Raw genomic sequence first — 27,917 nt, forward strand, 5'->3', positions numbered from 1 at the left:
TTTGCATGCATGTTTGCTTGGGGTTCCTGGAACACTGCTTACACCTGCAATGCAGAGTTACAGTGCTTCTGTAGACTTCTAGTGACATCTGCATAGCGCGATCACGTATGTCAACTTTACACATGACAGAACATCACTGTCTGTCCTGCACGCATGTACGTTGCCTGTGACACATTGCACACGTCTTACCTGGCATTTACCCATGTGTGCAGTCATATATGTCAGTGCTATGAAACAGTAGCGGTACACCCACACATACACACCTTCAGTATGTTGTTCCCCATTGGCCCTATGTGTTGGTACTCACCATGGCAATTACACTACTAGGGTAGCATGTACAAAGGTAACCTGTGAATTGCCTCTATGGTCCAGTTGTGGTTTATGTGAGTCATGTGTCAATGTCACAGCTGCCACACATGTATGCAGTCAGCCATCACCCTTGGCCAGGAACGTACAAGACATGTGTGGGATGCCACCACACAGCCAATCTGGGGACTGGGCTCTCTGAACCCAGTAATGCCATACCCTGTCACAGGTGGCATGTCATATATACTACATCCTGGACAAACGTCAACCCCAATCCCTGCTGCTACTATTGATAATACCCCTGAAGATGTTCCTGATAGTTTTGACCAATTCTTTACTGAGACATTTCAGGCCCTAGCTAGCCATCTACCTCCTAGCTCCCCTGGTCCTGAAAGTAGCACCCCTAGAAGCCTACTTGCGTTCAGCTGCCAACCAGTCGCCACTTCACTTCTCCGTACCTTGATTGAAACAGTGAAACCCACTACACTTTCTGCTGATCAACTCCCTGCCGAGTACCTATCAAAATCAGATGATGCTATTGCTTACCCCATCTCAAAGGTAATCAAACGAACCATGGTAAAATCTAAATTTCCCACCATCTGGAAAATGTCATATGTAATCCCACTTCACAAAGGAGGCAGCTCTACTGAATTCTCCAATTATAGGACAATAGCTATACTCTCTCCACTTGCAAAGATTATGGAAACTTTAGTCATAGACAATTCATGCACCACCTAATCCAAAATCGCCTTATGGCAGACACTCAGCATGGCTTCCGTCCTCATCACAGCACTACTTCAGGCCTCCTAGCCTTTACTAACACCATAAACCATACTTGCAACACTAATTATATATCCTCAGCCCTCTTTTTGGATCTTTCCAAGGCATATGATACGGTTGATCACCAACTTGTAATCCACACCCTGCAAACACTGTCTAGATACTGGAGCCTTCCAATGGTTTCAATCCTACCTGCATGGTCGACAGCAGGCTGGCCTCTGGCAGAACAAACTCTCTAACCTTCTACCTAACACCCTCAGAGTACCACAAGGCTCTATACTAGGGCCCTTGCTGTTCTCCATCTTCATTAACAACCTTTATACTGTCATCCCAAAAGTCAGCTGTATCCAATATGCTGAAGACTCTACTCTGATCTGCTCAGCCACATCTCCAGTAGAGTTATGGTCAGCTACCTAGACCACCTTTAATACAATAGAAAACTGGCTTTCTGAACATCGTCTGATCCTAAATCCCAAATAAACTAAACTGCTGTTATTTCACCAACACGTAGGTCTACCGCTTTCACCGTTACCATAACATCAACTGATGGCGCAATAATCTCCCCTGACCCATCTACTAAACTATTAGGTGTCATCATAGACAATAATCTCAAATGTGACCTACATGTTAACCAAATTATCAAAGCCATCAATAGAAAACTAGGGTCACTTTACAGAATTAAAGCCTTCCTAGCCCCTCCAGCTAAAGGTGCCATAGCTCACTCACACCTTGTTTCAACCCTTCTGTATGCATCCCCTCTACTCTCGAATATGAACAAGACTGTGCTTAACAAACACTCAATTTGCTACAACCACATTGCCAGGTTTGCCACTGGGCTGCCTTGTAGGGCACATCATTGCATCAATCTAAATCAGCTTGGTTGGCTTGCAATACCCAGCTTAATACAGTATGACCAACTGATTATGGCCTATAAAATCCTCTATAATCCAGACAATACTCCTGCACTTCAAATATTATCACCCCCCTATAACAATCCTAGACCGCTTTGATCCTCTAACAAACTACTAATTCAGACTAGCAAGTTTAATAACACAGCCGGTGATTCTCTCTTTGCAAACTCTGTAAGTAGATCCTAGAACTCACTTCCAGCTGATATTACCCTACTGTCCACCTTAGGTCAATTTAACACTAGACTCAAACAACATTTGTCACTTAACTGGCTATGTCAATGTATCAAGCCTGGCTACCTCAAATGTGTAAGATCTGTGAACCACTTTACTGTGTAATTTAATTTAATCCTGACTTGTGCTCAGGACTAACATTAATCTGTGGAACATGTTTAACTTGCTTACTTATGTAATCTCTGTAAATAATCTCTTTGTAATATGTAATGCTGGTATTGTGTAATGCTGTATCTGCTACCCTCGTAGCTTGTCTCCCCGGGCCTCCCCTGGAAATGGACATGCATCCAGTCAGACTATCCCGGTCAACAAATGTAGGATAAATAAATAAATAAATAAAATATATTACAGTGACTACAATACAAGTCAGACATTGACATGCACTGACAGCATGCTGAACACACTGGGGCATACGTGGGGACTCAGAATAGCAGCCTGCATGGGCATCACACACCTCCGCAGCTGGCACACAGGCATATGTTCCGTCAGAACAGAGCACATGCCACACATGGCACACATCCCCTGTGCCACACACTCACAGCCTGTAGGGCTACACAACACACCTGCTACAGACGTGTCAGGTACCTGTCTTGTGTGCTGCACTGGGGTCCCGCTCAACAGGCTGTATCTGGTGAAGGTCACAGTGATATGCCTCAGGGGCACTATGGTCCACCACAGAACACATGCATACAGGTCAGTCAGAGGCATGGACACATATGACTCACTCATTGACCATGCCAGTATGGCTGCCTGAGACATACCTCCGTGGACTACATGATAGGGAACATAGAATGGATCTCTCAGCATGTGGCACAGGCCAGTATGAGCCTGATGTTGGTTGCCAACATACCCTCACCAGGTATGCTACCAATATATGTGGGAAGGGTGTTATATGTCTACATTATGCTCAGTCTCCACTGTCATTCATAGGGTATCCACTGGCTGTCAACGTGTGCTTACATGCTAGGGAAGCCACAATGATGTGCAAGGGTCATCTTGCATGTGACACCCATGGCCCGATGTATAATGGCAAAGCTCCTTGGTACACACATACTGCCTTATGCTGCAGGACATGGTTTACATAGCCACCTCTGTGGGTATCACACAGGTTAGGACACTAACAGTGCTGCTACACAACAACAGCAGTGTACACTGGAAGATGCATGCACCAGACACTGTCCTCAGCACGGTGAACTGCAATGTCTGTGCAGTACCAGATTCATGATTCATGGCTCACAGGTGTTACCCATCACTGACAGGTTATGCCCCATACCATGCATGTCGTCCCCTACACATGTAACGCACACGGATAGGGGGTGGTATCCCAAGGTACCACAGATACACACACCTCCAGGTTGTTGGCACAGCACAAAGCATCAGGGCCTAATCATGTGCAGCTAACAGTGTGTCGGACTGCCATCTGGTTCATAGCCTGGCACACACAACCCTCCCATACACAGGAAGACCACCTATCCTCCATAACAACACTGGCAATATGACAGTCTCAAGAACTGTCTTTATATGGCTGGACTGCATCCAGCCAAACATTGTGTGTGAGCATTACTGTAGCTACAACACACTAGTTGAAGGGTTCACAGCATGTGGTCACTGAATTGCAGTGGAATGACATGTTACCACTACCACAACAGGTAGCACCTGTACATCGACTACATGTACACTATATGGCCCAGACCAGATGTGTATCCCCTGCTGTAGGTATTTCAACATATACACCCACACTGTATAGAGACATACCACGCATGGACCCTGCACAGTAAGACACAGTCATATTGGTATACATTGCAAATACCATTTATCCACTTGAGGCATGTGTCAGACATGGTAACTACTGCAGGTCACAGGTATTTATGTGTATGTGTCACACACATACATCATGTGTGCAATGCCATTGCTGGTTTAGGCAATGGCATGCATTGTTATGTACAAAGACCCACACAAGGTCATACTGTGTGACACAACCACACGTGGCAGTTGTGGGTTACCAAAACATACCTATCTGTACTCTGACAATGGTAATAGACACAGCAGCAGAGCGCACTACTGGCATTACTAGCCAACTAGCCCTGTATGGCTGTGCTGATAGTGTGGTGAAATCCCCTGTGTTTACTGGGGGAGTATGCAGCATCTGGTGTATTGTAGTATTTGACAAAAGGATCTGTTTTCTCACACTTGCATTTACACACACCCTACTACCCCCACAGACATGCACACTTGCCATTTGCAGGATTCATTCCCCTACCTAACTAAGTCATGATACGTGAGAGAAACGCATTAGCGAAGCGCACTATTCAGTTTACTAGATAGTTTCTCTTCTCTGGCTGTACTTATAGGGTGCTGACAACATCAGCATTTTGAAAGGGTAATGTGCATCAGGTAGTGTGATCTCCTGATTGCCAAAACTAACATGTTTTTTATACCAAAATGCACACACACAAACTAACCAAATCCAAACACACACACATGCCATTTACAGGTTTCAAACTCCTACCTAACTACATTACGATACTCGGGAGAGACACATTAGCAGAGTGTGCTATTCACATTACTGGGAGGCTTCCCTTCTCCTGCTGTACTTATAGGGTGCTGACATCATCTGTGTTTAGAAAGGGGAGTGTGCATCCTGTAGTGTGTTCTCCCAGTTGCCAAAAGGGACATTTCCCTCACACAAATTTGCACACACACTAACACCCCTCATTCAAACACACACACTTGCCATTTGCAGGATTCAAACCACTACCTCACTATGTTATGACACTTGAGATGGACGCATTAGCGGAGCGCGCTATTCGCATTACTAGAAAGCTTCCTTTCTCCTGCTGTACTTATAGGGTGCTGACATCATCTGTGTTTAGAAAGGGTAGTGTGCATCCTGTAGTGTGTTCTCCCAGTTGCCAAAAGGGACATTTCTCTCACACAAATTTGCACACACACTAAGCCCTCTCATCCAAACACACACACACTTGCCATATGCAGGATTCAAACCACTACCTAACTATGTTATGACACTCAAAACAGACGCATTAGCAAAATGTGCTATTCGCATTACTGGGAGGTTTCCCTTCTCCTGCTGTACTTATAGGGTGCTGACATCATCTGTGTTTAGAAAGGGGAATGTGCATCATGTAGTGTATTCTCCTAGTTGGCAAAAGGGATACTTCTTTCAAGAAGTCTTGAACACACACTAACCCCCTCCACACACACTGAGCATGTACAAGATTCAAACCCCTACCTAATTATGTTATGACACTCAAGACGGACGCATTAGCGGAGTGCACTATTCGCATTACTGGGTGGTTTCCCTTCACCTGCTTTACTTATAGGGTGCTGACATCATCAGTGTTTAGAAAGGGGAATGTGCATCCTGTAGTGTGTTTTCCCAGTTGCCAAAAGGGACATTTCCCCCTCACACACCAAACCCCACTCACCCACACACACACACTAAGCATTTGCAGGATTCGAACCCCTACCTTACTATATTATGACACTTGAAAGAGATGTATTAGCAGAGCGCACTATCCAAATTACTGGGCACCTGTTCTGCACCTGTAGTATTTATAGGGTGCTGACATCTTTATTTCTACAGAGGTATGTAGATGTAGTACTACCTGTTAGGTGGGGGATAGCATATATATGCATTTGCAGTCACCTACGTCAGGGTCAGATATGCACATCGCACTGGCAGGTTATGTTCTATACCATGCTTTGGGACCACAGGACCTGTAACGCACAACACAACCAATACAGAACACCATACCCACATCCAGGACACACACTTAGCTACCCTGGGAACAGTGCCAGGATATGCAGGTATTCACATACACCATTCCAGTTGTTAACATCAGGTACAGGCATATTGTGTGTGAGAACTACTCAGGCCTCTACCACTTTACCCTACAGCCACTACAATTTGTGGGTCCATGTGCTATGGCAGAACCACACACCACAGCCACATGGGTGAATACATATTGCACCTGTCCATCTGCAACGTGGGTACTCACAGTTCCACACCAGAGGTTGACCACCATTGTTGATATCTGACCATACCCACCTTTCCCTGGACATCCATATCTCATCTCCACCCCCAGGCAAGGATGTCACTGCACACAAACTGTGTTTAGCACAAGCAGATTCTACACTTGTGTAGACTGAGGTGGATGACTTCAGAGGACCCATGCTGGAGGACTATACTGGCCACTCAGCATAATCCTTGACAATTGCATTCTATGAGCATGTGTACAGTTTGCATTGGTCATGCTATCCCACATATACCCATGACTGCTCCACAACAAGACACCTGTCAGCTGTACCCCAGCCATATATGCGCCGTACAACAGACAGAGTGACCTAATACATTGCAGAACTGTAGCCCACAGAGGGAGGACATCTGTGGACAGTTCCGGCACGGCACTTCATTCACACATACTCATTACAACACAGTGTTGACAGTGGAATCATCCAGAGAATGCAGATAGGGCTCCCCTCAGTCTGTTATTGGTGGACACCTACTGTCAGAGATCCTCAGCAACCCTCTCACAGCACACACCGACAACATGGCTGTGGCTTAGCACATTCAATCCCTGAGACCTCCACGGTGCCCCTGCCTGACAGAGGCACAGCTCACTAGCCTCACATGTTGCCTTCTGTGACCTACTTTACAGTGGCACAGTAGCCTACTATCCTGGGGATGCAGATGCCAAGCACACTCTGGCTGAGCTGTCATTCCCTGGGGCAAGAAGCCTAGTATTGACCTCTACACCCATATGTTCAATTGTCGGATGCACAATATTTGTTGTGCTGTTCTACTGTTTGCAGGTCTTTATTGCCATAGCATTCCCTGTTCCTATGACCAACTTGTGTATCTGTGGAAGATGTTTGCATATGACGTTGATCCACTATATCACGTATTTCTCTGTGGTCATTTACTGTGTGCACTGGGCTGATTGCTGTGTTGTGGTTGGTTCCTGGACTGACACGTACAAATACCAGATATGTGTGGCCAACTGCTAAACGGAGATATGGCCTAAGTGTGTGAGCATGCCCAGTTCAGCCTTTCCATGGCATGTTGTCTGACATATGCCTCATTTATCAAAGTGTGCGAGCATGCCCAGTGTGAGCTTTCCATATGTTGCACTCTGAAGTCCACCACATATTTGGGTGTGTGTGAACTTCCACAATATCGCACGTTTATGATTGTGTGTTGGGTGTCATGTTGTGTACTAACTGGCCAACTGCTTCGTGTCTGCCACAACAGGGATTATACTGTGCCTGCAGGGATTGCATGGGATACTTTGCAGACAGTTCTCAACATACTTTCATAATGACCTAACACTGTAGTACCGTTTAGTGTACTGGTTCGGTACTTTCACTGTGGTGGACAGTATCCTGGCCTTTAGTCCTATGACTGCTTGACATCTTCATAGTGAGCACAACAGACTGTGTAGGGGCCAGTTGTGCACATATGACCATGTTGCAATATGTTCAGATATGGACTACCTACACCAGGCTCGTCCAACATTGCTAGTGTATTCCACAACATGGGTGGACATTGGCACACACTAGCGATGTTCCCTAGGCCATTTCTGATGCTAGTCACAGGGTGTGTTTGTCCTTCGACACACATTGTAACTGGAGTTTGCCATGACATATGTCATGGTTAGTATACTGTGCCTCCGTCTACCTCTGACATAACAGTGATACCCAGGGTAGCCTACCATCTCCCATACACTCATCAGGATGCCTCTTGAGGGGTGTCGATATGTGGCTCTCTGGCTGACCTGTACCAGGAGTTTACTGAAGTGTGGGGGTGCCTTCTGTGTTATGGATCATTCTGTACAGCTTGTCCTATGTATGTCAGTGCTGGGGTTCAGGTCTCTCATGTGCATAGCTCACTGCCATTCAGATTGTACAAGGTGCAACATGTTCATTCATTCCAGGTTGGACATGGCTTCATACATCAGGCACAGCTTTCCTGTAGCTGGGAAGGATGGCGGTGTGTGGGGCTGCAGTTTGTTTACTCAGGCAACTCATGGCATCTGTTTATGCTCTTTGCTACCCCTGGTGGGGTACTGTTGTGGACTTTACAGCTGATGGAGGTGCCTGCTGCAGTATATCCCACAGGGGCTATTGTAGTCAGTTGTGACGCTGATGGAGGATGGCTGCAGAGCCACAGTGAGTTCCCCTTATCTACATCTGCCAACCTTCATGTTTGGGTGGGCATATGGTACATGTTTCTGCGAACACTACAGCCACATGTTTGTCCAGTGCAGGATATTTATCACCTTTTGTACCCAGGTCTCACATTACATGTTAGGTACCTCATGGGTTAACACCTGTGTGGTAATTTGTGGGTACTTACTGTATATCCACGGTGGTTGTCTATACACAGTTCTGCAATTAGCTTGCTGACATGGCTATGGCTACAGTTGTCTGTTTGTAGGTGGCCCTTTAGTGGGTTGCTTGTGTCAGCTGGGGGTCGGATATGGTGGGCTGTTTGTACTCCTCTGCATACATGCTCAGTCACAGTCCTTCCATGTTGGCCTATACCTATGGGACATATATACAGAACGGGGGGGGGGGCAAGACCAGGCCTTGTGGGATGCCACTCATATCCGCTTTGTACTCTGACATGGATGCGGCATGTCTGACCATGTCAGTTCTGTCCTTGGTCTGGTTTGCAACCCCTCTACTGACATAGGGGTGTATATTTAAGCTGGTGAACATATCCATACTGAACTCGTACGGTATTGTCTAGAAGCATGTGCACGGTCCAGCTACGCTGTGTGGACCACATTGCCCTCATCAATGACCTTAATGACTGCTTCAACTGGGTCAGACATGTTTAGGGGCTGGTTCTGCAGTTACAACAGCCACAGTGTGTAGGGTCCAGTATCAGTAGGTCCACAATAGCTTTCTGTCTGTGGTACATACTGATCCTTTCCATAGCTGTGCAGAACAAGCTTGTCAGGATCCTGGGGTGGTAGTTTGGAGTATCCATTCAGGCAACACCTTTGTTGTGATGGACCACTGTTGTTGTACACTGCTCTTTGGGTACATATCCTGCGGTAAGGCTGACATTGGGCAGTAGTGTGATTTGGCATTCCATTATTCTTGGAGTCCATGTTGGCCTCAGCACAGGACACCATCACATACCTTTGCTGCTGTGTGTTCTGCTTTGCAGATGATGGCTGTTACCTCAGCATCTGCAATGTCAGGGGACCATCAGTCTGCTGGGATAGGTATTTTGCACTCTGGGGGGGGGTGTTTGCACTGCACCTGACAGGTTGTATGTTAGCAATATGTGTGTGTGTTTGGTATGTTGTTCGTAATATCTGTGCGATTCGGAGCATATCTGTGGATGCCCAACATGGTTCCTACCATCAGTTGGGTAAGCCTTGTGATTATCCTTAGTGTCCTGTACGTTTTGTATCTTCATAGGTTCATGGGTTCATACTAGGCTAGACACCCTAGGCCATTAGTAAGCCTAGCCAGAGTGTGTGTGTCTTTCGCCACCCCTTGCTATGTTCAATTATGGCCATTTATGAGGTTCTTCACTGTGCCTCTGTCTGGTCATGACACAGTGGGGACCCCCAGTATACATGTACGGTCATCCATCCACTTGGAAATATTCCTGTTGAGGGGTGTCAGTGAGGGGCTCTGCCTACCATGTATTGGGAACCTGTTTCTGGGTGTGGGGAGCCTATGGGTTATGTATCTGTCCCTCCAGCACATCTTATTTCATTATGTGTTGAGGCTGACATCTGTGACTCTCACAGCTCCAATGGCTTTGATTTCCTGTGGTGTAGCATGTCCCTTAGTCCTGTGTTGGACATGGCCTTGTACAACAGACATACAATGCCTCTGTGTAGGCAGTGTGTGACTGCAGTCAGCTGGGGTGTCTACAGCCAGGCAGCATATGACATATACTTCACACCCTTTATCCTGTTGGTGGGGTAACTATGAGGTCTTCCGAACCGCTGCAGGTGTCACGTACAGTACATCCCATATGAGTCACTGTACTAGATTATGGGTCTGATAAGGGAACAGTACAGCGGCACAGTGACCTCTGTTGATGTTGATGTGAATCCTTTCATGATACGGTGTCCAGTATCAACAGTCTTCATAGCCACATTGGCATTGTGGGTGTCACATGACAGATTAATGTCGACCTGTGTCCCTAGGTCCCTGATTACTCCTTGCATACATAATGGTGTGACACCTATGTGGTAATTTGTTTGTACCTTGTCTGGTATTTGGTGGGACATTCATACTGTCCAGTGTCTTCGGATGTCTGGGTGGAGTTCTTGTGTGTGAGAGTATGGTCTGTCGCATGCTACAGACTGTACAGCAGTTTTGACTACAGTTATGTGCACATGGGTGGTGTCCGCTGCTTTGTGCATTGTCAGTTACCTGGCAATATGGGTGTCTGTGCTGCATATGGATACTCCCCCTCCTTTGATGTTTTGGTGCAGGTGTTGGGGCCATAACACATGATATGTGGTATAACCTAGTAGTGCTGGTGTGCTATCACTAGGCTTGCAGCAGGCTTCTGTCACTGCACAGACATCAATGTTCTCCATAATGGGAAGTGCCTCAGGGGCATGCATATTGCAGTTGACACATCTGGCACTGGTCAGCCTTACCCTTATGTTTCCTACCACTTATGTTTTCTAGGGTGGTGGGTAGTCTTTTTGGCCTTGCCTACATACGTCTCTATGGAGGCGGCAAAGGCCTTTATCCAGTATCCAGACGCACACGGGTAACAGCTGACAGCCATCCCTGGAACAGCAGCATGGCGTATCATGCTTGACACCTCAAGCAGACTCACATTAGACCCTCTTGGACTGACAGCTGTAAGTGTGCCAGCTGTTAAACATGAGCATTCTGTGTTTGTACTGTGGCATCATTCTTGGTGAAGGTTGGATGCTGCACACAGCCAGTGTCATCCGCCCTGGGGTACATACTCAGTGGGACCATCCATGTCTCTTTTGATGTTGACCAGGGAGGAACATCTCAGGAAATTCATACCAGCATGGACATTGAGTGCATCATATTTCTGCTTGCTTTGGGGTGACCTGCGTACTTGTGTTATGTGGCATTTTGTGGCAGCCTACAAGCAGCTTACTCTACCCTTTCCCTTGTTCAGTCTGGTGAGTGGGACAGCAGTGTGTCTGCCTATACAGACACCTATTCCGACTGTATCAGGCATGTTGTTTCTCCTTCTGGCCTGTGACTGTTTGGCACACCAGCTTTGCGTACTATTTGTTGCATGTGCTATGTTTGATGGTTGTGGTTGCTTGTGATCTACTTTGGAGGCTTCTGTTGGTGTGGTGTGTTTGTAATTAAGGCCTCCGGGAATATTTGTCTGTGTTTATGTGTTTTGTCTACAGTTGTGGTAGGTTTATGTGGGACTGGCTTTGTCGTGTATGTGGTTACCTTCTCCTCCTGACTAGTTTTGACAGTACTGAGTTGTTGGAGCTCAACCTCTGGTTTGGATACATGGATGCATCTATCACATATATTTGTATTTATTGGGGGGTGTTGTGGTTGTCTGTGTACTTGGTACTGGCGTCACATTGCCTCTGGATTCACAGATTCTACTTGTTGTGGCTGGACTTAGTGGATTGTATGTGTGGACATATGTTGTTGCCATACTACTGGTCAGTGATTACTTCCCTTTTTATGTTTACTCTATCATGTGGTAGCTTCCTCATTCTCTTGCATGGTTTGGTAATGGCTGGAGGCCAGCATGCCAGATGCCTGCGTGTATGGCATTGTGTGTTGTTGTTATTTGTGACTGCATACTCCAAGCATTCCTGGCTGTGTTCATGGAATGCCTGTATAACATGTTCTGTGGTGTGTCCCATATTCTGCACTTGCACAGGGCCTTTTGTGGATTCAACATCGGTTTTGAGGGCTGCAACCTATACTTTACACATGTTTTTCACTGTGGTATTCTGGCCAGGGACTGGGGTCAGGATGTGTATATCCAGTGTGATTACTCTATGGTCTGGTCTTACCAGTGAGGGGTACACTTCTCATCTTGCCATCCAGTACACATGTTGCTGATTATCACATCCAGTATGCTTACCCCTCTTGTGGGAGTGGTACATTGTTCCTGGGCATTTTGGTTTCTGGAATCTGGGTAATTTTCTCCTACTGTGTTGGTGCTAGTACAATGCTACCAGTGTATGTCTGGGTATTTTCAGTCAAGCAATATAATGTGGTTTGGGGGGCTTGATATATTCATGTATTCCGACATAGGCCAGGTGCTGTTCCTGGTATTAGGACAGTAGTCTGCAGCAGGCTATATACTGCGAGGCAGTTTTAGCCATTGGTATTTGACCATGGCTATTCCATGCTGCTTCTTGTTATGGTACCAACATGGGGGTGTGGTTATCCTTGCCATTTCTTACTAGTCACCCTCCTTTTGTAGCTTGTTCCATGTTTTGCAGCTGTACAGCACAGTATGAGGTGTGACCTGGTAGTGTTAGGGTGCTGATGTGAGCCTTGCCCAGTTCTCTATTACAGGACTGGTATCTACATTCTCCATACTGTGTGCGTTTACACTGCACACATCTTGCTGTTTATACATCTGTCATTGGGTAGCATTACATCTAGGTTCCTATCCCTTGTAGAACCTATGAAGGTGGGTTTGTGTTTTGAGACTTACCTATTCAGGGCATGCTGTGGGTACTGACAGCCTTTGCCGGTATCCATGGGGCATGGCATGATAGGTGCACGCCACCCATAGCAGGTGGTGCATCATGTCAAGCTCCGCATGTATTCCCAGCCTGAAACACATTGGCTCCCCTTTGACTGACTGCATTACTTCAGCCAGTTATTGCACTTGATCATCCCATCGTCATTTTGTGGCTTCATGCTTGGTGAGGGTGGATGTTAGTCAGGATGCTCAGGTGTGCATATAGTACATGGTGTTACATTACTTAACACATAGCATTCATGCCTCAGGTGGTGCTGCAGGGCTGCCTCTGTCGGATGCGCATATTACACTTCCCTGTACATGTTTGTGAGCAGGTCATGTAATTTTAGGCATCCGTGTTATTATTTGAGTGAGTCAGAGGGGGTATCATTCCCAGGGTTCCTACTGAGCCAGTGTATGTGCTATGCGTTGCCTCTTTGCCAAGGCCAGGGCATACTGGGCACGCCTCCTTCTGCTTACTGGGGCAGGCTCAGGTTGTTCCTCCTCCGAGTCACGCTCTGCCTGTGATGGCCTTGGCAATGGTCGGGGGCTGTTTGGCCCGGCCCTATGCTGGTCCTGCTGCAGCTGTTTTTGCAAGATCATATTATGTAGCATAGCACATACCATGACAATTTGGGTACATGTAGTTGGTGTGTCCTGCAAGGATCCACCAGATGTGTCCAGACACCGGAACCGTGACTTGAGCAGCCCAAACACACGCTCTATTACATTACGTGTTTGTGCGTGTGCCTCATTATGGCGTTCCTGTTCAGGTGTGTGTGCATTTCTGATGGGTGTCATCAGCCACGGCTCCAGTGCATAACCTGCATCCCCCACTAGGTGTCCGTGTGGGATGTCCCCATTGGCAAATGTCTGGTACAGCTGCGTCAAATGCCAGATGTGGGAATCGTGGTAACTCCCAGGGCAGCCAGCACACACATTCATTATTATGCCCTGGGCATAACACACGACCTGGCAGTTGATGGATGGGAAGCCCTTGTGGTTAATGTTATCCCTACCTCGCTCACCGGCTGGTGCTTTGATGGGTAGTATGTGCGTGCAGTCTATTGCACCCAGTACCTCAGGGTATTCCGCTATTTGATGGAAGAGACGCATATTGCTGGCCAATACCTCACGGGCATTGGGGAAATATACAAGATCACTGACGTGCTGACATGGCATCCAGGAACTGGTGCAGTACCCTGGAGGCTGATGCCTGTGATATCCCCATGATATCGCCAGTTGGTCTCTGGAAGGTACCTGTTGCTAGTATTCTTAGGCCAACACATACCTTGGTTTCCACTGGGATGGGTTCCCCTCTGTTGGTTCTGTGTGTGAGGCGTGGCCTGCACAGCTCAGCAATTTGCTGCAGGAGCTCTCGCTCCACTCAATAGCGCTTTACTATCTCCAGCTCATGTAACCCGTGGTAGGTGACCCTGGGCCTGTACACTCTTCTCTGTCTCCTCACTGTGGGTTGTCTGGCACCATCTGCATTGTCACCACCCACAGCAAGTCGCCTATGTCTCATTATGATAGCTATGGCAGCCCCTAACATTTCTGCTCTGAGTGAAGCTTTTTCAGTTTTCACTTCTATTAGCTTACTCCTGTCTTGCAGTGTCTCTTAAGGGAAACATCCTGCACTACTGTTTGCAGAGTTTTAAGTGCTGGGCTGGGCTACTATTCTGCCTGTGTAATTGCCTGCTTCTAATTGCTTTCACCTGCTAGCTTCAGCAGTTATCCCTGCTAGCTTCCTATTAATTCTGTTGCTTCCTTTTTCCTCTCTGTTTCCTCGGGGGGGAGCAACATGCATACTATCAGAAACACGCTCACAGTGGCTTACACGCGCGCACACGTGCTTACGCGGTTCAGAATCTACTCATTCGGGTTAAAACGCGCGTACACCTGCGCAAACACTGTTACACATCTGCCAACAGCCTCCAACATGCTCAGCCTGCCTTACACACGCGCACACCCGCGCAAACAATGTTAAACATCTCCCAACACGCTCCCACATGCTCAGACTGCCTTACACGCGCACACACTGTCCTACTCGCACTTCATGACGTACACACGTGCGCATACACGCCCAGCAAGAAACTTTGGTATAAGTAATAGTGTACACCTTCCATTTCTTGACTTTCCATGACTTATCTAGTGGCACACCTCTTTCCATGATCTGTGCCTGTCATCTGTCATGTTACACTGGCCTCCAATGAACTGCATTTCTTTCTACCATTCCCCCTTGTGATGTCACCTATCTCCTACTCTATTCCTCCCCCTTATGTATCTCTTACACTACTCAGACTGTGCTCATTTGCTATGTGACTGTGAGATTCAGTATCCATACCCTCATTTACATGAGATTGCTTACTAATGCTTAGTTACATGTCTTAGACTCAGCTTCCCCCCTTAGCAACCCCTACACGGTGGCCATGTTGTTTTTGGTCTGCTGGTCCCTGCATTGTCATTCCATGTATTGCATGAAACCCACATTTGTGGGTTTATAACCTTCTTTTTTATGTCTTTATACAGCGCAGCCCGTTTGCGCGGCTGCGCTGGGTTTAAACATCGGCGATCACCAAAAAAAATTATAATTTTATTATTTTGGCATTGGGTTATATTGCCAATGGCCACATATTTGGCCATTGGCATGCTGCTTGAGTCATATGCAACCTTTTTTTGGAGCTGACATGGCTCCGTTGTGGAATTTGCAGAAATGTGCTCAGTTGTAAACTGAGTACATTTCTGCAGCTAAAACGTCTCCTACACGGACTGGTTTCTGCTTCGTGGATCGCTAATATACCTCATTTGCATACCTTTCCGATGCAAGTGAGGTATTTAGCATGTCCACGCCCAGTCCGTGTAAGAGACGTTTTAGCTGGTCTCTTACACGGAGCTTAGGGCTGTTCCTGGATCGCGAGGCTTGCATGGAGTGTTGCACGTCTCTTACACTCCGTGCAAGCCTTCGTGAATCCTGCTCTTAGTCTTTCATAATAACTTAAATGTTCATTTCCATAGATTTCCTTGGTATATTTCCGCTGTACTCTTTCTAGTTTACTCATGCTTGTTTTCTTATAAGGCTTCCATATTGTTATTCCATAGTCAAGTTTGGGTCTAATGTATCTAACAAACATTAACTTAATTTCTGATTTCCTAGACTTTATAAATCTTTTATATATACCCTAGTGTTCTATAATTATACACCCAGGTCCTTAAATCTACACTTTCAATCACTGTGTGCTGCATTAAATGCTCCCATTTCAGTTTATGTCTCCCAAATCTCATATGTTTAGTTTTTGATGTATTTATCAGTATATTATTCACCTGTGCACAAATGGTCAATTTAGTCAAGTTATTTTGCAGACATGCATTATCTATAACACATGGAATCAGTTTACCCAATTTCAAGTCATCTGTACATAGACTGTAGAACACCTTAGATGAAAAAGATAGACAGAAAGATAACATATAAACAAGTATAGGCCTAGGACAGAGTTCTGTGGGACACCCTGACTATAACTAAGAATTTCACCTGTCCAATTGCTGTATGTTGCTTGCCATGTCTTATCTGTAAGACATGCAGCTTATTCATCTTATCAAGTGTACATTAATACCTGGTTGTTCTAACTTACTGATCAATATTTTGTGTTTTACCCTGTCAAATTCCGAAGTTAAATCTATATAAATTATATCACAGCACAATTTTTCATTCATAGCTGTTATTATGTTGTTATAGAACATCATGTTACAGTTCTTAAGATATCTATTTTCAACATATGCATGCTGATATATGGTTTCAAGTCCTAACCTTTCCAATTCTTACAATAATTTATCCATTATTATTTTTTCCATTATTTTTCCACAACATGAAAGTAGACTTAAGGGTCCGTATGACTCTGCATTTGTCCTACTCCTCTCACCCTTAAAGGCAGGTTTAACAAGTGCATATTTCCAAACCTGAGGATGTGAACATCACTACTGAATGATTTACAGCTGTTGGTACTGGTCCTGACAATGGATATTTGCTGTTAACATGATTTCTCACTCACACACACTCATTTCTCTGGTGTCAGGTTTGCCCTTCTGTACCCCCCCCCCCCCAACCCTGTGCAAGTGATGAACACTGTGCCCTGTCCTTTGCACATTTCTTTGAGACTTAGGGTTGCTTATGACTGATGCAAAGACTGGATAATTAATGCTTGTTTAGGCAGATGCTTTATTAAAAAGTATGTAAACACTTTTTTTCAAAAATAATTTTGTTAGGTATTTCCTTTTCCTTACTGATTTGCATTGTATTCTTAGTAATGCAGTCCTACCACTTGGTAATTACAACTTGTTCACAAACTTATGCAAATTATGCTAAAATTGCCCTGGTCAGTTTTGGGGAGTAAACATTAGACAACGTTAATGCTTGATGCACAATATTGGGAAAATTAATATTTATATTGCATACATCACTCATGAATGAGATACTGCTGACATTCCTGTACAGCTGAATTAGAAGTTATGTACCTACCATAACGTTCCATGTTAGTTGTCTTCTCTCGCCTTCTTTCTTGCTGGATGGGTTCGGAGCCGATCCTCGGCTCCGACTCGGCACTTGCTAAGCTCGAGAGTCACTTTTACCAGCTCGAGGCAGCCCCATATCCCATGATGCAAGACAGTAATTACCCAGATCTCGTTTGGTATCTAGAGGAAAAACTGCCTATAAAAACATTCCACTAAGGAAAGAGAAGCAAGTAACCTAACAAGGCTGTAAATGGAACCAGGTAAGCAAGGTCAAGAAGTAAATGGTGTCCAAGGAAGAAGAATCTTCCATAGAAAAAGGGAGATCAAGGTCTGTCCAGGCTAGGGGGACAGGAGGGAGGGACGCAAGAAAGAAGGCGAGAGAAGACAACTAACATGGAATGTTATGGTAGGTACATAACTTCTAAATGTTAAGTTGTCAATCTCGCCTTCATTCTTGCTGGATGGGACCGTCCTAGCACCTCTATCCTGGGTGGCTCAATGGAACAGACTCTTGAGAACTGTGGAACCAAAGCTTGCCCTGTCCCTGGAGGCCAAATCCAATTTGTAATGAGAAACGAAGGTATGAGGAGTGGCCCAAGTGGTTGCTGCACAAATAGTATCTAAGGGTAGCCTAGCCTGAAAAGCTGTAGAAGTGGCTAGACCTCTTGTGGAATGTGCTTTAGGTTTTGAGCTCAGATGTTTGCCCCTAAGCTGATAAATATCAGAAATGGCGGAAGATAGCCATCTGGATAAGGTCACTTTAGAAACAGGGAGACCTTTTCTATTTTCAGCATAAGAAAGGAAGAGCTGATCAGACTTCCTAAATTGTTTAGTTCTGTCCAAGTAATATCTGAGTTGGCGGTGAACATCTAGGTAATGCAATTTTTGTTCCACCCTGTTAGAATAATTTGGAAAAAATACAGGAAGATCAATGGATTGGTTTAAATTTGTCTTAGAAGCAACCTTGGGCAAAAAGGATGGATTGGTTCTCAAGGATACTCTGTCCTTGTGGAAGACCAAATAAGGGGGACTAACAGAGAGGGCATGAAGTTCAGACACTCTTCTAGCTGAGGTAATGGCGACAAGAAAAAAAGTGTCTTCCAAGAAAGAAACTTTAATGAACATGAAGCAGCCGGCTCGAAAGGGGGAAGTATCAAGGATGTCAGCACTAAATTTAGGTCCCACTGTGGTGGGGGATCCCTAACAGGGGGTTTAAGAAGGAACACTCCTTTGAGAAAGGCTTTACAAAGTTTGTGGGACATAATGTTGTGGTCTGCAAATCCGACATGAAAATTCGAGATTGCAGCCAACTGAACTTTGACTGTGGAAGATGAGGAACCTGAGTGAAAAAATTCTGCTAGAAAATCCAAGACTGATTGAATAGGGGCAGTAAATGGATCTATGTTCTTAGATTTCGCCCAAAGGGAGAAGCGTTTCCACTTGCTGGAGTAAATCCTCCTGGTAGAGGACTTAAGAGAAGCTACTATGATGTCTCTAACGGGGTTAGAGATCATAGGAAGCCTGGCTAAGGAAGGAAGTGGAGCAACCAAGCTGTGAGGTTGAGGGAAAGAACTGACCGGTGCAGTTGACCCGACTGGTGGGTCAGAAGATCTGGAGCTGGGTCCAGGTGCCAAGGCTGCACCAAGAGATGGCGATGAAGGAACGGGAACCAAATTTGTCGAGGCCAGTATGGGGCAATGAGAATCATTTTGGCTCTCAAAACGGTAGCTTTCTGGAGTACCTGTGGTATCAAAGGAAAGGGAGGAAAAGCATAAAGGAGTCCCCGGGGCCAATCTTAGGTAAGAGCGTCTCTGGGGGGATGGCCCAGAAGTGGGAAGAGAGAGAAGAAGTCTGGGCATTTGCTGTTTTGAGGTGTAGCAAAAAGATCGCAGCATGGGTGGCCCCACTTCTGAAAAATCTCCTCCACTATGGATTGCTTGAGAGACCACTCGTGAGGCATGAGTATAGCTCTGCTCAATCTGTCCGCTATTATGTTGGTTTTCCCAGGGATATGCGTTGCTACCAGAAACCGATGAGAGGAGATCGCCCATTGCCAAAGTCTGAGAGCCTCTCGACACAAGGGATAGGACTTGGTTCCGCCCTGCTTGTTGATGTACCACACCACGGACATGTTGTCCGTGTGAACTGCAATAGTTCCTAAGGGAAGAAAGTCATTGAGGGCTTGCAACGTTAAAAGCACTGCTCTCATCTCTAGGACATTTATGTGCAGGTGGTATTCGAATGGTTGCCACGTGCCATGAACCATCCTGCCCTGATAATGCCCCCCCCCACCCGATCAGGGAGGCATCAGTAGTGACCGTGGCTACCGGGGCCGGGGGAACAAAGGGTCTGCCCTGATGGACTAGAGGGGAGGAAATCCACCAGGATAGATGGTTCTTGCAGGTCTGTGTCACCAGGATCTTGTGACGCATGGGAAGCTGCTGGAAGGACCATTGTGTGAACAACATCCATTGTAGAAGACGCTTGTAAAAACGGGCCAGAGGAAGAAGTGTGATGGCAGCCGCCATGAGGCCCAACACTTTTAGGACCAACCTGGCTTGTACCCTTTTGCTGGCAAGGATGATCCGAACGTGGTTTTGGATATCTAGGATTCTCTGACTTGTTAGGTTTGCTGACATCCGAGTAGTGTCTAGATTTGCACCTATAAAGGTAATAGATTGGCAGGGCAATAAGGAGGACTTTTCGAAGTTGACCAACATTCCTAACTGACTGCAGAGACATAGGGTGTAATCTCTGGCTTGGAGAAGTTGATGCCTGGTGGTAGCTGAGAGGAGCCAGTCGTCGAAATACAGAAACACCTGGAATCCTTGACGTCTCAGGTGAGCCGTGACCACTGCCATGCATTTGGTGAACACTCTGGGGGCTGTAGTGAGACCAAAGGGCAGGGCTCTGAATTGAAAATGACTGGTCCCCAGCCAAAAGCGGAGAAACCTTCTGGAGCATCTGTGGATTTTTATGTGATAGTACGCATCCTGAAGGTCTATAGAGCACATCCAGTTGTCTTTGCCCAGAAAGGGCAAGATCGATTGAAGTGTGACCATCCGAAATCTCGTCTTTTTGACAGACTTGTTGAGCCTGCTGAGGTCTAATATTGGTCTCCAGTCTCCCGTCTTTTTGGGGACCAAAAAGAACCTTGAGTAGATTCCGGACTTTAAATGGTCTGTTGGAAATGGCTGGATGGCCCTTTTTTTTAGAAGCTTTGAAACCTCTAGTTTTACAACTTCCCTTAGACCGGGTGGAACATCTGGAAGGGAACTTGTCTGAGGGAAGGGGCTTTCCTCGAAAAGAATCTTGTAACCCTCGGATATGATCAACTGTACCCATCTGTCTTGAGAGAGGGAAAACCAGGCTTCTGGGTACAGCGACAATCTCCCCCCGACTGCCTCCAAGGGTGGACAGTAGGGCAACACCTCAGGGATGCTGGAAGGGCTTGTCAGAGAGGGGCTCCCTGCTGTTCTGGTTCTGCGGACCCCCTCTGCCCCTAGGGCGGCATCTATTGTTATTACCCCCTCTGCCTCTGGGGGTAAACTGACCATGTGCATCCGGCGTGACTCCCTGAGATTTCCGGAACCACATCTTCCCTCCCTTCTGACCTTTGGGATAAGGCCTAGAAGAGGTGGAGAAACGGACTCCTACGGCAGAAACAGTCTTGCCGTCTTGCTCACACCTGGTCAAAGTGTCCTTCACCCGAGGGCCAAACAATGTTGACCCATCAAAGGGAGAGTTTGTGAAGGATGCCTTAAAGGGGTCTGCAAAATTACAGAGCCGCACCCAGGACTGACGTCTGAGAGCCACTCCTGTGCCTGCAGCTCTACTTGCCCCATCGGCTGCATAAGAAATGAGCCGCATGGAGGAGTTGGTTATGGAATTAAGGATTCCCAGCTGAGAGGCAATCTTTTCCTGAGCCCCTGCTGCTGAAGGATCCTGTACTACTTCACCTAATTCTTTAAGGATGTCCCTTTGAAGTCTGGTGAAGTGACATAAATAATTCAGCGAACGCATAGCAAAGGTCGCTGAGGAAAACATCCGCTTACCATACCTTTCCATGGTCCTAGACTCCTTGTCAGGAAGATTGACTGGTACAGAAGGATCTGCAAGTTCCTTCTTGGTGGCCGCCACCACCACCATGGCATCAACCGGGACACCTTTAGTAAGAAACTGCTTTTCAGCAGGGGCCGTAATAAATTTTGAAGGTCTCCTAGGGACTGGTTCCACCGAATCAGGAGATGCCCACGCCTTTCGAGCTATGACCTCCATAAGAGGGTCGAAAGGCGGAGACACCCAGGAGGTGGACGCTCGAGATCCAAAAGCCTCCAGGTATACCGATTCATCCTCGGAGGGGTTAATGGAGGGCCAGTTCCCCCTCTGTTTGAGGAGCTCAAGGATGTCTGAAAAGGAGACATCCTCAGAGGGGGATCTTGGGGACCCTTCCAACTCATCCAAATCAGTATCCGATGTTGTAGACTCAGGGGAGTCTAAATGCTTCCTCTTGCAGGTCCTCTTACGCGGGGGCTCACCTGAAGGATCAGGAGAAACCTCGGAAGAGGAAGTTCTTCCCAATGGGGAGACCTGGGGCGATGGATCTCTGGGTCCGTTAGCAAGAGAGTGGGAAGAGGTATCTACAGGCACTGTAGAGGGAGGAGCTAAAGGAACCGACTGCTGACTGAGCTCAGGGGCTAGCACACTCCTCATCACCTCGAAGGCTCCCCTCCCAGGGAGGGCCGGGAGATCCCGCTCCGAAGAAACAGGGATCCCCGGTCCCACCGAAAGGGAAGGCTCCGAGGCAGATGTCGGGGCTGAGCTCACCAAGGCCGAAGCTCCAAGAGGGAGAACGGGGTCGGACAAGGGTCCGATGCCACTCGCCCCCTCGGAACCGACCAGGGAAGCCCGACCCCCGGATCCCTCCAAGGAAGGTCTCAAGGAGGAGATAGGAGTCGAGGACGACGGAGCCGAAAAGTGTGGTATCGGCTCCGAAGCCACAACAGTCACTGTACCAATAATCTCCGGCTCCGAGCTCTGTAGGAGAGTCGAAGGAGGAATTTCAGGAGGGTGTAAAATAGCAGTCGTCTGTTGAGACGGGCTATGGAGCATTTGGGCTAGTGCCTGTGATTTTAATAGCCTACTCACCACTCTCTCCAAGTCATGGTCTGATAGCCTGGAAGACCTTGATGATCGGCTCCGATGGCTCCGCTCCGACAGCAGGGGGGAGGCCGGAGCCGAGTGAATAGATTCCAAGGATGGAGATCTAGACCTCTTTTTGGACAGAGCCATCGGAGCCGAAGAAACCTCGGTTCCATGTGGAGCCGACAACGTGTCGGCTCCGAGTGGAGACAAAGATATCTCGGCTCCAGCCGGAGCAGAGACATGCTTCGACGCTAGGGTGTCGGTTCCAGCCAGAGCATACACAGGTGCCGAAGCCAGGGTATCGGCACCGAACGGCACCGATACTGGAGCTTCCAACAAGGAAGGATAGGCTCCGGCGGAGTCGGAACCAAGACCACAGACTTGGACACCGAAGCCTGGGTCTTGGAAGGCTTAGAGGGCTTCCTGGAGCCGACCTTAGCCGGGGAGCTCTCAGGCTTAAGGAAACCCCTGAGGATCAATTTATTCCTACGTTCCTGCAGGACTCTCTGGCTAAAGGAATGACAGATAGCACAGGAGTCCTGCAGGTGTAGGGGTCCCAGGCAATAAATACAAGAAGTGTGACCGTCTGTCAGAGACATCTTCTGACAGCACGAGTCACACTTCTTGAAACCTGAGACCCTAGTATCTTATCTTTGGACATGTCTAAGTCCTAAAATACACACACACACAAACAGACCGAAGGTACTAATAAACAAAAAATTAGAACTGTAAAACACAGTTGTAAAACACAACACAACACCCACACCTAAGGAAAATCCTGACAGGAACTGTAAGGGAGGGTAAGGCCTAAGGCCCAAACACTAGAAGCTTAAGAACAAAGGATTGAAGTGAAGGGGTATGGAGCTATGTGAATAAAGATTCACTAAAAGACTATGAAAATAAAATTTTTAGGGAATTGGGTCTAAAATTCTTGACAAATAGCAATATATAAATCACTTACCAGGAGCTGGTAAAAAGGATGACCTCATTAGCGAAGCGGCAAATGAGATCTGGGTAATTACCGCCTTGCATCATGGGATATGGGGCTGCCTCGAGCTGGTAAAAGTGACTCTCGAGCTTAGCAAGTGCCGAGTCGGAGCCGAGGATCGGCTCCGAACCCATCCAGCAAGAATGAAGGCGAGATTGACAACTTAACATCAATGCTTTTATCTTAGTGAAGGACAATATTTGTATATAAGGGTAATCATTTATGTCTTCTTTAAAAGGTTCAACACTTACTTTGGTTAAGACTGCTGGTACAAGTTGTGTCTACTGGGATTAACTTTATCTGATGTTCACAGAACAAGGTTTTGACCACGAAGCTGAGCCACCAAGTTTGAATAAATCCAAATATAAGTCTTTTATTATGTACGAAAAAACAGAAACTGGAATCACGTATCACAAGCACTTTCGCTCGGATATTCCGAGCTTTCTCAAGTTAATAACATCTTGTAAAGCACAAGTTTAAATAGCTACTTACATCAATTAGCAATTAAAATAAATGTATAATTAAAACATTATTCAATTAACTAAACCATTACTTTAAAAATGTAAAAAATATGTAAAAGGCCTTTGTTAAAATATAAAATTACTTTCATTCTTTTCAAGAGAAACCAAAACAAATGTTTACATTGCATAATGTTTCAAATCACAAGTTTAATTACTGTTTAAATTCTATATTAATACACCAAGTGTGTTTCACCTTGAAAGAGCTTTCGTATTATTTCAATTTCATTATGGTCTATGTTATAAATTCTTTTGTTAAGGAACACATTTGTGGGGACTTATTATGAACATAATGCTCAAGCGATTCAGGGTTGATAAAAATCAACTAATGTGCATAAAATACTTTCCCACTTAAGAAATATGTAGTTGCTTGACTTGTTGTAATCTGACACTTTGTCATAATCTGGCTCTTCTAAGTTTTAATACTGGTTTAATACTGATGGTGTCATTTAAACCAGGCCAGTTGCCAGCATCTAGCCTGAGTTGCCATACCAATTCCCTGTATTCAAGGGTGGCTTCCCAATCTCCTCCTCTTAAATCACGATTCACTTGCTCCAAGACCATAAATTTAAAATTGTAGTTTGGACATACAAGGGAATGTTTGTAAAGTGCATTTGATTCTTTATTTTTAGATATTTTGTAAAAATGCTCATACATTCTTCTCTTAATTTCCCTTTCTGTCTTCCCTACATAAAAACTTTTACAAAGTGTGCACACCACTAAATAAATCACTCCTCTGGAGTTACATGTAAAATAAGTGGGGGATTTAATTTTCATTTTTCTTGAGGGCAAATATATTCCTACATCATCCAAAATTGCGTGACATTGATGACAGACCCCACATTTATATGTGCCTGATTTCTTTACCCAATCTTTGTTTTTTCTTTTCAAACATTTCTTTTAAATTAACGCCCTTTTTCCTGATAAATTTAGGTTTAAGGGGTAAAACATTCTTTAAATCTTCATGTGATGTGAGTATTGGCCAAAATTTATTGATAGTCCTTTCTATCTCTTGTGCTTGGCCACAATGTGTATAAATGAATTTGGGTCCGATTAAGTCATTTCCCTTTGTGCTAGCTATCTGATTTTGTGTGTGACCCTTTCCCAATAATGGGCAATATAATGAATTTCTTTTGTTCGCTACCTCTCTGTATAACACTTGAAATAAATCCAAAGGGTAGCCTCTCTCTAAGAACATCTTTTGCAAAACCTGAACTTCATTAAAGAAGTCACCATCTGTGCTGCACATCCTAGATGCTCTGATTAATTGCCCTTTAAGAATCCCTTTTTTCTGAAAAAGGATGGGCACTCTGAAAATGCAATAAGGAATTAGAAAATGAAGCCTTTCTGTGAATTTTTGACTGAAAGGTTTTATTGTCCTGATCTTTATATAAGTTCACATCCAAATAGTGGAGTTCATGTACCCCTATTGTGTGTGTAAATTTCAGAAAACTAGTCGAGTTGTTGATGTGTGCTAAAAATTCTAGAAGCAAGTCATGTGTTCCTTTCCACAAAATACAAATATCATCCAGAAATCTTCTATAAAACAGCAAGTGTTCTTTCCAAGGAGATGTAAATACATGCTTGAGTTCCCATCTGTGGAGCACCACATTGGCATAAATGGTGGCACATGGTGGTTTTTTGAACTGTTCTTGGCTTGATGTTCACAGAACACAATTACATGGGTAAATAAAGGTGGATGATTGCATGCACCACTGTTTTTTTTATGTGAAACTCAAAGTAAAACAAGACAAACTCCAATCGAAAAGAAGCCAAAAGATCGTTATACCATATGTAAACAGTTAAATTGTTCCAAACTTGAGCAAGTACGCCAAAAGCACGTCAATTTATTAAGCTCAAACAGCTCGGTGACTCACCAACTTCTTCAGAACACTAAAATACATCACCACTGACGTGGCATGTTTAAATACTACAATCAAATCACATGATAACAACAATGTCTACTTCAGTTAAAGTTGAGATTCAAATTAAACCTTGTAAAACATAAAACCAACCTCGGCCAACTACTCCAATTGACTCAGGATCAAAAAGCTATGCTGGCAAATCAGGCAGCCACCACATCTTGTATTATTGGAACTTAAAAAAACATTACATAATAAATCCCTACAGGTTAAACTAGATAGTCACAATGCATGTTAAATGACAATGTGTTCTACAATAAAGATAAAGTAAAATAAAATAAATAAAAATGAAGTAAAACAAAAATGCAGTCAAAATGGCATAATTAAATACAAAGGCTAAAACTAACAACCATCCTATAATTATGTTAAATGCATAACTTACATTACTAATAACAATAAAATAACAATAAAATAAAATAAAATAAATCAAAAATCATATTAAAAATCATGATGAAATTCTACCTAACCAAACTTCTCAATTTCAAAACACTAGCAATGGACAACATACTATTTAAACCTGGGTGATGGTAAGCTTCCAATATTAACTGCCATACCAATTCCTTGAGTTCCAAAATTAATGATTCAGGGCAGTTAAAATTGGAAGCTTACCATCACCCAGGTTTAAATAGTATGTTGCCCATTGCTAGTGTTTTGAAATTGAGAAGTTTGGTTAGGTGGAATTTCATCATGATTTTTAATATGATTTTTGATTTATTTTATTTTATTGTTATTTTATTGTTATTAGTAATGTAAGTTAAGCATTTAACATAATTATAGGATGGTTGTTAGTTTTAGCCATTGTATTTAATTATGCCTTTTTGACTGCATTTTGGTTTTACTTCATTTTTATTTATTTTATTTTACTTTATCTTCATTGTAGAACACATTGTAATTTAACATGCATTGTGACTATCTAGTTTAACCTGTAGGGATTTATTATGTAATGTTTTTTTAAGTTTCAATAATACAAGATGTGGTGGCTGCCTGATTTGCCAGCATAGCTTTTTGATCCTGAGTCAATTGGAGTAGTTGGCCGAGGTTGGTTTTATGTTTTACAAGGTTTAATTTGAATCTCAACTTTAACTGAAGGAGACATTGTTGTTATCATGTGATTTGATTGTAGTATTTAAACATGCCACGTCAGTGGTGATGTATTTTAGTGTTCTAAAGAAGTTGGTGAGGAGTCGCTGATGAAAAGCTGTATTTTTTAGCTTAATAAATTGACGTACTTTTAGCATACTTGCTCAAGTTTGGAACAATTTAACTGTTTGACATATGTTATATCGATCTTTTGGCTTCTTTTCGACTGGATTTTTTTTTTATGTGCTTAACTTCTTAGGATTTCACTTCGGTATTAAGTGTGTGCAATATCCTCTGCCTTATACCCTAAGCCATAGCATATTGTATAAATTTATGTCTGCAGGGATCATCTACGGCTGTTGGCTCTCTCTCACACTTCTCATCTGCCAGTCATTGTTCCTGCAGCAGACTTTTCATCCGTCTCTGCTTGCCCTAGACATGGTAGTGGGAACTGTGGTCCTTGGGCTTGCTGTCCTTGTTGCAGCTGTTTCCTGACAATAGTATTAAGCAACATGGCACAGACTGTATATTTGCATAGGTGGCTGGGTTGTTTTGGAGTGCACCACCAGAAGTGTCTAGAGATTGGAAACTTGATTTAACCAAACCACATTCACACTTGAGAATATTCCTGGTCTGAGTGTGGGCATTGCTGTATCCTTGCTCAGTGAGGATGTGTGGGTTTCTCATGGGTGTCAAGACTGAAGGTTCCGGTGCATAACCTACACTCCCACTAGATGCCCTTGTAACACTTTTGAATTTGCAGTTCTCCATGTGGTAAATATCTTAGTTTGTGGGAGTGACAAAGTT

General features: G+C 44.9%; 1 protein-coding gene across 1 annotated transcript in view; it reads right to left on the bottom strand.

Moving 5' to 3' along the window:
* Positions 1 to 27,917, bottom strand: part of GGCT (gamma-glutamylcyclotransferase) — a 515,743-nt gene that overhangs the window by 153,706 nt on the left and 334,120 nt on the right. The gene's annotated exons all lie outside the window — the stretch shown is intronic.

The sequence above is a fragment of the Protopterus annectens genome, chromosome 3.part0 (assembly GCF_019279795.1).
Source record: "Protopterus annectens isolate FY-2018-M chromosome 3.part0, PAN1.0, whole genome shotgun sequence".
In the NCBI taxonomy this organism is placed as follows: Eukaryota; Metazoa; Chordata; order Ceratodontiformes; family Protopteridae; genus Protopterus; species Protopterus annectens.